The sequence below is a fragment of the Tachyglossus aculeatus genome, chromosome 26 (genome assembly GCF_015852505.1).
Source record: "Tachyglossus aculeatus isolate mTacAcu1 chromosome 26, mTacAcu1.pri, whole genome shotgun sequence".
NCBI lineage: Eukaryota > Metazoa > Chordata > Mammalia > Monotremata > Tachyglossidae > Tachyglossus > Tachyglossus aculeatus.
Genome location: NC_052091.1, coordinates 17,690,264 through 17,701,817, shown reverse-complemented (window position 1 = coordinate 17,701,817; position 11,554 = coordinate 17,690,264).

Sequence of the window (11,554 nt, the reverse complement as noted above, 5' to 3'; positions counted from 1 at the left end):
AGGCCTTATCTAATATTCCTAATTGCCTTATGCCATTGAGTTGTTTCTGACTCTTAGCGGCTCCATGGACACATCTCTATTACTCTATTTATTTATTTATTTATTTATTTATTTTGCTTGTACATATCTATTCTATTTATTTTATTTTGTTAATATGTTTGGTTTTGTTCTCTGTCTCCCCCTTCTAGACTGTAAGCCCACTGTTGGGTAGGGACTGTCTCTATATGTTGCCAACTTGTACTTCCCAAGCACTTAGTACAGTGCTCTGCACACAGTAAGTGCTCAATAAATACGATTGATTGATTGATAATTGCTGGATTAATTGATTCCTTACAGAGATGCTTTCAGGTACGGTGGTAGTTTACAGAGCACTGGGCATTGCGTTCACAGATTTTTAGATGTAGAGACACAATCTTCCTTTTGGAACAATTGATTTGAATGAAGGAGGGGGTTGATTAGAAGAGACCTAAAATCCCTTAACAATTCAATTTCCTCTGGGTCTATGACACTGCATCCCATACTGGGGAGTTGGTACATTCCTGAGTCTATATTTCCTCTTCCTTGTACCTTAATGAGTCTATCAAATGCCCAGAACTCTCTTTGAAGTAAGTGGAAATTCCAAGCTGACAGATATATGGAAGTGAAGAGAAGATGAGCATGGTCACTTATTCTTGGGGTGGGTGGGGGGCTAAAAGAGTGTCCAGGAATAATGATGATTTATGGGAAAAGAGACCACTAAAGCTCTAAGGTAAAAAATAATGAGTATATTCGTGTGTTGGGGATTTTAAGGGAAAGATACGGGTGGGCTCACAGTCTGAGGGGGAAGGAGAACAGGAACATCCCCGTTTTACAGGTGAGGAAATTGAGGCACAGAGATGTAAGGTCACAACTGCCGGCAAGTGGCTGAGGCAGGATTGGAACCCAGGTCTCTGGACTTTCGTCCCATGTTGTATCCACCGGGCCGTGCTGCTTCTTGCCATTATTTTTGCTGCCGAAAGATATAAAATTGGTTTAACAGAACTGCTCCTAGTTCTTAGTTCCAGTCACAGGGGAACCCATATCCTTGATTTGCATAGAAACTCCCTGGTGGCACAAAATAAAATAAAACAACAAAATAAAATGTAAAATGGGGATTAAGACTGTGAGCCCCACGTGGGACAACCTGATCACCTTGTAAATTCCCCAGCGCTTAGAACAGTGCTTTGCACATAGTAAGCGCTTAATAAATGCCATTATTATTATTAGTATTAAAATAAGAAAGATAAAATACTTTGAAAGTCTTGAAAAGCTTGTGATAATCAGTTTATCCCATTGCCTAGCTTCAATCCATCTGCGATTTGCTGAGGGTTTATTGTGTGCAACGTGACTTGCTGTCTTTCATCCTCCCTCCCAGCCTCATGGCATTGGGTAGGGACCGTCTCTATATGTTGCCAACTTGTACTTCCCAAGCGCTTAGTACAGTGCTCGGCACACAGTAGCGCTCAATAAATACGATTGATTGATTGATTAGGTCCATATCCATCATTTCTTTATTTCCCCATCTAGACCCTAAATTCGTTGTGGGCAGGGATTGTGCCTCTTGTTGTGCTCTCCCAAACACTTAGTGCTCTGCACGCAGTAGGCGCTCAGTAAATGCAATTGACTAACTGCAGAATGCTGTACTAAGTGCTTGGCATAGTACAATACACATAGTATTTACCTCATAGTACAGCACATATACACATAGTACACATAGTATAGTACAATACACATAGTACAGTACAATAGTAGACACCAAAAGTGTTGGATCGAGAGAGCTCGGTCTCTCTAATCTCAGGTTTAGGGGATGTACATAGAAGCCTGTTAATTTTTAAATAAACTGTCTTGCCAGTTTCTGCCCCAAGACTGTTGCTCCTGGCGCATTTCTGCCTTGAGCGAACTCGAAACTGCCTTAATTCCTGTAGGACGGAGGGCGGAGGTGGGGGATTTCCACTGACTCTCAGCCAGTGGGATTTGTGAAATTTCAGAGGGAACAGCCCAGGAGTCGGTGAGGAAGTGGCTTTTCCGCCTCACACAAGGTTGCCCGCAGCCCCGGTTACACAAAACTTAATCGTCATTTGGCTCCAGGAGGAAATTGTGCAGGGAAATGAGAAGATGTGGAAACAGGAGCGTTTCAGAAGTGAGGTGGAATTTCTGCTGCAAGAATTATCAGAACTAAACCCCGGGGCCTTTTGTGGTTTAGATAGATCTCGTTTCAGACAAGTATTTCAGCGCTCCTGTTTGCAGGCCATGGAAAAGGTTCGGAGGTGGATACTATTCGGCGTGTACCTTTGGGCAATAAAGAAATCCACAATTGACTAAATCCTCCTACACAGGACAAAGTCTTCTTTTTTTTCTAAATGTAACGGGGGAATCGGTCTTGAAGACATAAAGAATCCATCTTCTAGACCATGAGCCTGTCGTTGGGTAGGGATTGTGTCTATCTGTTGCCGAATTGTACTTTCCAAACGCTTAGTACAGTGCTCTGCACACAGTAAGTGCTCGATAAATACGATTGAATGAATGAATGAATGAATGTGTCTATCTGTTGCCAAATTGTACTTTCCAAGCACTTAATACAGTGCTCTGCACACAGTAAGCGCTCGATAAATACGATTGAATGAATGAATGAATAGGGATTGTGTCTATCTGTTGCCAAATTGTACTTTCCAAGCGCTTAGTACAGTGCTCTGCACACAGTAAGCGCTTGATAAATATGATTGAATGAATGAATGTGTCTATCTGTTGCCAAATTGTACTTTCCAAGTGCTTAGTACAGTGCTCTGCACACAGTAAGCGCTCAATAAATACAATTGAATGAATGAATCTGGATTTTCCATAGAGACCTTCTTGAGTGGAACATCAGCACAGAGGGGAGAGACTTCCAAGAAAGGGGAGGAAATTATGGGAAAAGCATCATCCCGCCCCTCGAGGGCCTGGGTCTAATTCCCACCTGGGAATTCTTTCCCAGCGCTTTGGTCAGTACTCTGCAAACACCAAGCGCTTAAATCATGTGTCCAGTTTTCCGTGTGTAAAAGAACACTTACCGCCGTTTTCCCTTTCGACCGGATTTGTGGGTGTCCCTATCAGTAGCTTCTCAAGTCTATCCTTGGCCTCCTTGCATATGGAAAAATACATGTTTAATTAGGTTATCTTCTAGCCGCTTGTACTTGTTTCTTGCTAGGAGTTTCCTTTGAGAGAACAATTATTGGGCGCTCTACAGAAGCTTACATTGCATTGTGCTCTCCCTCACGCTCTGCACACAGTGAGCGCTCAATAAATACCACCGGTTATCATCAGTGGTGTTTATTGAGCACCTACTGTGTGCAGAGTGTGCAGACCACGAGGTAACACTCTTTATTGTGAATATTATTAAGAGTTCTGGCTGAGTCCTATTAGGGTGAGCAACGATGTGGTAGGATTTTCTTCGAATGATGTAAATCACTGAAATGTAAATTAATTCAATAACACTACTAACTTTTTGTCACCTTTTGATATAAACGTGGCTAATTTTAAAAACCAGATTTTGATGCTTTTTTTATTACCGGTACGTCCTCTCTAGTATAATGGAATCTACTGTGCTTTGAACTGATGGTCCCGATGAGCTGACCAGAACCAGTTTTTCAAATGTAAAGGATGAGGTGTGCTATTTAATAAATTTTCTTTTTAAAAGAAGCTGGAGTTAATGGTTTATTTTGGTGTCAATGAGACCTTTTGTTCTTCTGACTGTACGTTTACCTGGACGTTCTGAGGCGTGCTGGCCCCTCTGATGCACAGTTAACAAAATGGTGGCCTGGCTTTAGTGTAAATAATAATAATAATGATAATAGTGGCATTTATTAAACGCTTACTATGTGCAAAGCACCGTTCTAAGTGCTGGGGAGGTTACAGGGTGATCAGGTTGTCCCACGGGGGGCTCACAGTCTTCATCCCCATTTTCCAGATGAGGGAACTGAGGCCCAGAGAAGTGAAGTGACTTGCCCAAAGTCACACGGCTGACAAGTGGCGGAGGCGGGATTAGAACCCGTGACCTCTGATTCCCGAGCCCAGGCCCTTTCCACTAAGCCAAGCTACTTCTCTACTCTGCCCAAACCATCTAAGATCTGCCCGTGTCCGTGGTAATCTACAACAGATTGACAAAAATAAAGTAAAATTTGGATCATTCCAGAAATGGCCTTATATAGCTGGATTAAACGATGGCTTAATTAGTAATCACAACGATCATCAATTGGATTAATAATCATGTAATAAATATGGTATTTGTTAAGCACTGACTGTGTGCCAAGCACTGAGGAAGCGTGGCCTAGTGGATAGAGCCTGGGCCTGGGCCCCAGGAGAACCTAGGTTCTAATCCCAGCTCCGACACGTGTCTGCTGTGTGACCTTGAATGTATATGAATGTATATGAATGAATATATATATGTATATATAATAATAATGGCATTTGTCAAGCGCCTATTATGTGCAAAGCACTGTTCTAAGCTCTGGGGAAGATACAGGGTGATCAGGTTGTCCCACTTGGGATTCACTGTCTTAATCCCCATTTTACAGATGAGGTAACTGAGGCCCAGAGAAGTGAAGTGACTTGCCCAAAGTCACACAGCTGACAATTGGCGGAGCTGGGATTAGAACCCATGACCTCTGACTCCAAAGCCCGGGCTATTTCCACTGAGCCGCGCTGCTTCCCTTGTATCTACCCAAGCACTTAATACAGTGCCTGGGCCTATAATAAGCACTTTAGAAATCCAATAAAAAGGAATCAATCAATCAATCAATCAATCGTATTTATTGAGCGCTTACTATGTGCAGAGCACTGTACTAAGCGCTTGGGAAGTACAAATTGGCAACACATAGAGACAGTCCCTACCCAACAGTGGGCTCACAGTCTAAAAGGGGGAGACAGAGAACAGAACCAGATTCTTCCGAGTGTCTCTTCTGGATGGGGACGGAAACTGGGTTGAATGAGGTAGTGGTGACATCTAATGCTGATGTTCTTAGGTTTCCGTGAAAATAAGTATTTCTTTTCCTATGGAGAGGTTCTTGGAAGGGGGAAGAGATCTTTTGAAAGCTAACAGGCTCAAAGGCCAAATATTCCCAGTTCCAGTCAGACATCTGAAGGGAGGGGAAGGAGCAGGGAGGGGTTATTAAGGTTTAATATCCCTGAGGTTGCTTTGAGGATTATGTTAGATCTGAGGTGTGGCTTTTATGAGCAGACAAATTGGGTCTCATTCAAACGTTTATTTTGAATAGGCCTTGAATTTCAATTAGTTTACTTAAGGGCCTTCCTAGCTGCAGTTTCATGCCATAAATACCACATGGAGAAAGACTCCTTTAGGACGTTGCCCTATATTTTCTTTTTGAAATTTTTGGCTGCTAGGCCCAGTCTGAGTATTTTAAATTAAATATTAAGCTCTGCAGGTCAGTGGTGCAATACTGGTATGACTTTTTTTTCCCTTTTAAAGTTCATGAGTTTCCCGAAAGGGGTCGGTTGGGGGGGGGAGCCAAGTGTGATGTTTTTTCCCTTTTTTAAAAAATTGTATTTGTGAAGCACTTACTATGTGCTAGGCACTGTACTAAGCTCTTAGGGTAGATAGAAGCCAATCAGTTTAGACACGGTTCCACGTGGGGCTCACAGTCTTAGTCAGTCTGCTATGGGACCTTGGGAAAATCACTTCACTTCTCTGTGTGTCTGTTACCTCCCTGTAAAATATATATATAAATATATATATATATATGATGGCATTTATTAAGCACTTACTATGTGCAAAGCACTGTTCTAAGCGCTGGGGAGGATACAGGGTGATCAGGTTGTCCCACGGGGGGCTCACAGTCTTCATCCCCATTTTCCAGATGAGGTCACTGAGGTCCAGAGAAGTGAAGTGACTTGCCCAAAGTCACACACCTCCCTACCTCCTTCCCCTCCCCACAGCACCTGTATATATATTTGTACAGATTTATTACTCTATTTTACTTGTACATATTTACTATTTATTTTGTTAACGATGTGCATATACCCTTAATTCTGTTTGTTCTGACGATCTTGACACCTGTCTCCATGTTTTGTTTTGTCATCTGTCTCCCCCTTCTAGACTGTGAGCCCGTTGTTGGGGAGGGACCGTCTCTATAGGTTGCCGACTTGGACTTCCCAAACGCTTAGTACAGTGCTCTGCACACAGTAAGTGATCAATAAATACGATTGAATGAATGAATTGCTATTAGAGCCCAAAGGGTCTGGTTTCTTTTCTTTTATTAAAGCAGCGTGGTTCAGTGGAAAGAGCCCGGGCTTTGGAGTCAGAGGTCATGGGTTCAAATCCCGGCTCTGCCAATTGTCAGCCGTATGACCTTGGGCAAGTCGCTTAACTTCTCTGTGCCTCAGTTACCTCATATGTAAAATGGGAATTAATAATAATAATAATGATGGCATTTGAATTAAGACTGTGAGCCCCCCGCCGTGGGACACCCTGATCACCTTGTAACCTCCCCAGCGCTTAGAACAGTGCTTTGCACATGGTAAGCGCTTAATAAATGCCATTATTATTATTATTTTTTTTTTTTCAGGACTCGACTCGCTGAGAAGGCATTTGAGTACTTTCACGGGTGACGGCGTCTCATGGAAGCACAGCCTACAGCTGGGGACTAGAGCTTTGAATTACCTGGCTCAGCTTAGGTTGCTTGGCAAGTTACAGCTGAGAACTGCCTGGATAATTAGGCCCCGTGGGCACAACTGGCACACCTAATAAGCGTGCCAATAAAAGATGGGTCAGCCACAACCTCACTTGCCCGACCTCAGATGTTGAAGTTGGGGAGAAAGGAAGAGAGAAGAGGACAGAGGGAAGGAGTCAGGGCGAGTGCTCTGCACACAGTAAGCGCTCAATAAATATGATTGAATGAATGAATGTTTTGTTTCGTTATCTGTCTCCCCCTTCTAGACCATGAGCCCATTGTTGGGTAGGGACCGTCTCTATATGTCGCCGACTTGTACTTCCCAAGTGCTTAGTACAGTGCTCTGCACACAGTAAGCGCTCAATAAATACGAATGAATGAATGGGGAGGAGGAGCAGAGGAAAAGGGGGGCTTGTTCCGGGAAGGCCTCCTGGAGGAGGTGAGCATTCTGGGCTCTGCCCACAGTAAGCATGCAATAAATTCATTCATTCCTTCAATCGTATTTATTGAGCGCTTACTGTGTGCAGAGCACTGTACTCAGTGCTTGGGAAGTACAAGTTGGCAACATATAGCGACGGTCCCTATCCGACAGCGGGCTCACAGTCTAGAAGATATAATTGATCATTATCAAAAATAACAAAAATCTCCCCCTTCTAGACTGTGAGCCCGCTGTTGGGTCTCTATCTGTTGCCAGCTTGTACTTCCCAAGCGGTTAGTACAGTGCTCTGCACGCAGTAAGCACTCAATAAACACGATTGAATGAATGAATATGTTGCCAACTTTTACCTCCCAAGTGCTTAGTCCAGTGCTCTGCACACAGTAAGTGCTCAATAAACACGATTGAATGAATGAATATGTTGCAACTTGTACTTCCCAAGCGCTTAGTACAGTGCTGTGAGCACAAGTGCTCTATAAATATGATTGAATGAATGAATACGTTGCAAACTTTTACTTCCCAAGCGCTTAGTACAGTGCTCTGCACAAAGTAAATGCTCAGTAAACACTATTGAATGAATGAATATGTTGACAACTTGTACTTTCCAGGCGCTTAGTCAAGTGCTCTGCACACGGTAAGCGCTCAATAAATACGATTTAATGAATGAATATGTTGCCAACTTGTACTTCCCAGGCGCTTAGTACAGTGTTCCGCACACAGTAAGCGCTCAATAAATGCAATTGAATGAATGAATATGTTGCCAACTTGTACTTCAATCAATCAATGGGGATAGGGCACGGGCCTGGGAGTCACAGGGTTTCCTGCCATTTGTCTGCTGCATGGGGTTAGGGCACGGGCCTGGGAGTCACAAGGTCTGCTGCGTGACCTTGGGCGAGTCACTTAACTCCTCTGTGCCTCAGTTCCCTCACCTGCAAAATGGGGATGGAGACTGTGATCCCCATGTGGGATAGGGAGAGGGGCCAACCCAATTTGCTGGTTTCCACCCCAGCTCTTAGAATAAATCAATCAATCGTATTTATTGAGCGCTTACTGTGTACAGAGCACTGGACTAAGCACTTGGGAAGTACAAGTTGGCAACCGATAGAGACGGTCCCTACCCAACAGTGGGCTCACAGTCTAAAAGGGAGAGACAGAGAAAAAAACCAAACATACTAACAAAATAAAATAAGTAGAATAGATATGTACAAGTAAAATAAATAGAGTAATGAATATGTACAAACATATATACATATATACAGGTGCTGTGGGGAAGGGAAGGAGGTAAAAAGGGGGGATGGAGAGGGGGACGAGGGGGAGAGGAAGGAAGGGGCTCAGTCTGGTAAGGCCTCCTGGAGGAGGTGAGCTCTCAGTAGGGCCTTGAAGGGAGGGAGAGAGCTAGCTTGGAAGATGGGCAGAGGGAGGGCATTCCAGGCCAGGGGGTGTATGGCGGATGTGTAGCGGGTCAAAAGCAAGTAAAATTGAGGAGCTGGATGTTCCCCAATTCTGCAGGTGCGAGATCCAATTTTTCTTCATAAAACCGAGTAACTAAGCAGAAGCCATCATTAGGCCAAAATGAACGGGTTCTGCTGAAGCGGTAGCAAGCCGAGACTAGATGGCTCCATCTTCACACCTCCTAAAGATGATTTCTTACTTTGTCATTGGCAGGCATTGACTTAAAACGTTTGTCTGTGGAGTGTGATGAAACCAATCCAATAATCAGTTTTTAACGCCCAACTCCTCCTCTAAACTCCTTGTGGGCAGGGGTCCCATCGACCAACTCTGTTGTAGTGTACCCTCCCAAGCGTTTTGTGCGGGGCTCTCCACAAAGCAAGCGAGCGCTCAGTACATAGCAGAGATCAATCGATAACCATCGACAGATAAGCAGTATGGCATGGGGTTAGGGCACGGGCCTGGGAGTCTCAAGGTTTGCTGCCATTTGTCTGCTGCATGGGGATAGGGCACAGGCCTGGGAGTCACAAGGTTTGCTGCCATTTGTCTGCTGCATGGGGATAGGGCACGGGCCTGGGAGTCACAAGCTTTGCTGCCATTTCTCTGCTGTGTGACCTTGGGTGAGTCACTTAACTCCTCTGTGCCTTAGTTCCCTCACCTACAAAATGGGGATGGAGACTGTGACCCCACGTGGGATAGGGAGAGTGTCCAACCCAATTTGCTGGTTTCCACCCCAGCTCTTAGAATCAATCAATCAATCAATCGTATTTATTGAGTGCTTACTGTGTGCAGAGCACTGGACTAAGCGCTTGGGAAGTACCAGTTGGCAACATATAGATACAGTCCCTACCCAACAGTGGGCTCACAGTCTAAAAGGGGGAGACAGAGAACAAAACCAAACATACTAACAAAATAAAATAAATAGAATAGATATGTACAAGTAAAATAAATAGAGTAATAAATATGTACAAACATACATATATACAGGTGCTGTTGGGAAGGGAAGGAGGTAAGATGGGGGATGGAGAGGGGGGCGAGGGGGAGAGGAAGGAAGGGGCTCTGTCTGGGAAGGCCTCCTGGAGGAGGTGAGCTCTCAGTAGGGCCTTGAAGGGACTAAGAGTGGTAGCTTGGCAGATGGGCACAGGGAGGGCATTCCAGGCCAGGGGGTGTACGGCTGATGTGTAGCGGGTCAAAAGCGAGTAAAATTGAGGAGCTGGATGTTCCCCAATACTACAGGTGCCAGGTCCAATTTTTCTTCATAAAACCGAGTAACTAAGCAGAAGCCATCATGAGGCCAAAATGAAAGGGTTCTGCTGAAGCGGTAGCAAGCCGAGACTAGATGGCTCCATCTTCACGCCTCCTAAAGATGATTTCTTACTTTGTCTTTGGTAGGCATTGACTGAAAACGTTTGTCTGTGGGGTGTGATGAAATGAATCCAATAATCTGTTTTCAACGCCCAACTCCTCCTCTAAACTCATTGTGGGCAGGGGTCCCATCGACCAACTCTGTTGGAGTGTACCCTCCCGACCGTCTTGCACGGGGCTTTCCACAAAGCAAGCGAGCGCTCAGTGCATAGAGATCAATCGATAACCATCGACGGATAAGCAGTATGGCATGGGGTTAGGGCACGGGCCTGGGAGTCACAAGGTTTGCTGCCATTTGTCTGCTGCATAGGGATAGGGCACGGGTCTGGGAGTCAATCAATCAATCAATCATATTTATTGAGCGCTTACTGTGTGCAGAGCACTGTACTAAGCGCTTGGGAAGTACAAGTTGGCAACATATAGAGATGGTCACTACCCAACAGTGGGCTCACAGTCTAAAAGTGGGGGGGACAGAGAACAAAACCAAACATACTAACAAAATAAAATAAATAGAATAGATATATACAAGTAAAATAAATAGAGTAATAAATATGTACAAACCTATATACATATATACAGGTGCTGTGGCGAAGGGAAGGAGGTAATATGGGGGGGATGGAGAGGGGGACGAGGGGGAGAGGAAGAAAGGGGCTCCGTCTGGGAAGGCCTCCTGGAGGAGGTGAGCTCTCAGTAGGATCTTGAAGGGAGGAAGAGAGCTAGCTTGGCAGATGGGCAGAGGGAGGGCATTCCAGGCCAGGGGGTGTATAGCGGATGTGTAGTGGGTCAAAAGCGAGTAAAATTGAGGAGCTGGATGTTCCCCAATACTGCAGGTGCCAGATCCAATTTTTCTTCATAAAACCAAGTAACCAAGCAGAAGCCATCATGAAGACTAAATGAAAGGGTTCTACTGAAGCGGTAGCAAGCCGAGACTAGATGGCTCCATCTTCACGCCTCCTAAAGATGATTTCTTACTTTGTCATTGGCAGGCATTGACTTAAAACGTTTGTCTGTGGTGTGTGATGAAACCAATCCAATAATCTGTTTTTCACGCCCAACTCCTCCTCTAAACTCCTTGTGGGCAGGGGCCACATCGACCAACTCTGATGTAGCGTACCCTCCTGAGTGTTTTGTATGGGGTTCTCCACAAAGCAAGTGAGTGCTTAGTACATAGCGTAGATCAATCGATAAACATCGACAGATAAGCAGTATGGCGTGGCACGGGTCTGGGAGTCAGAAGGTTTGCTGCCATTTGTCTCCTGCATGGGGATAGGGCACGGACCTGGGAGTCACAAGGTTTGCTGCCATTTGTCTGATGCATGGGGTTAGGCCATGGGCCTGGGAGTCAGAAGGTCTGCTGCGTGAGTCACTTAACTCCTCTGTGCCTCAGTTCCCTCCTCTGCAAAATGGGGATGGAGACTGTGAGCCTTACGTGGGATAGGGAAAGGGGCCAACCCAATTTGCTGGTTTCCACCCCAGCTCTTCGAATGAATCTATTAATCGTATTTATTGAGCGCTTACTGTGTGCAGAGCACTGTACTAAGCGCTTGGGAAGTACAAGTTGGCAACATATAGAGACGGTCCCTACCCAACAGTGGGCTCACAGTCTAAAAGGGGGAGACAGAGA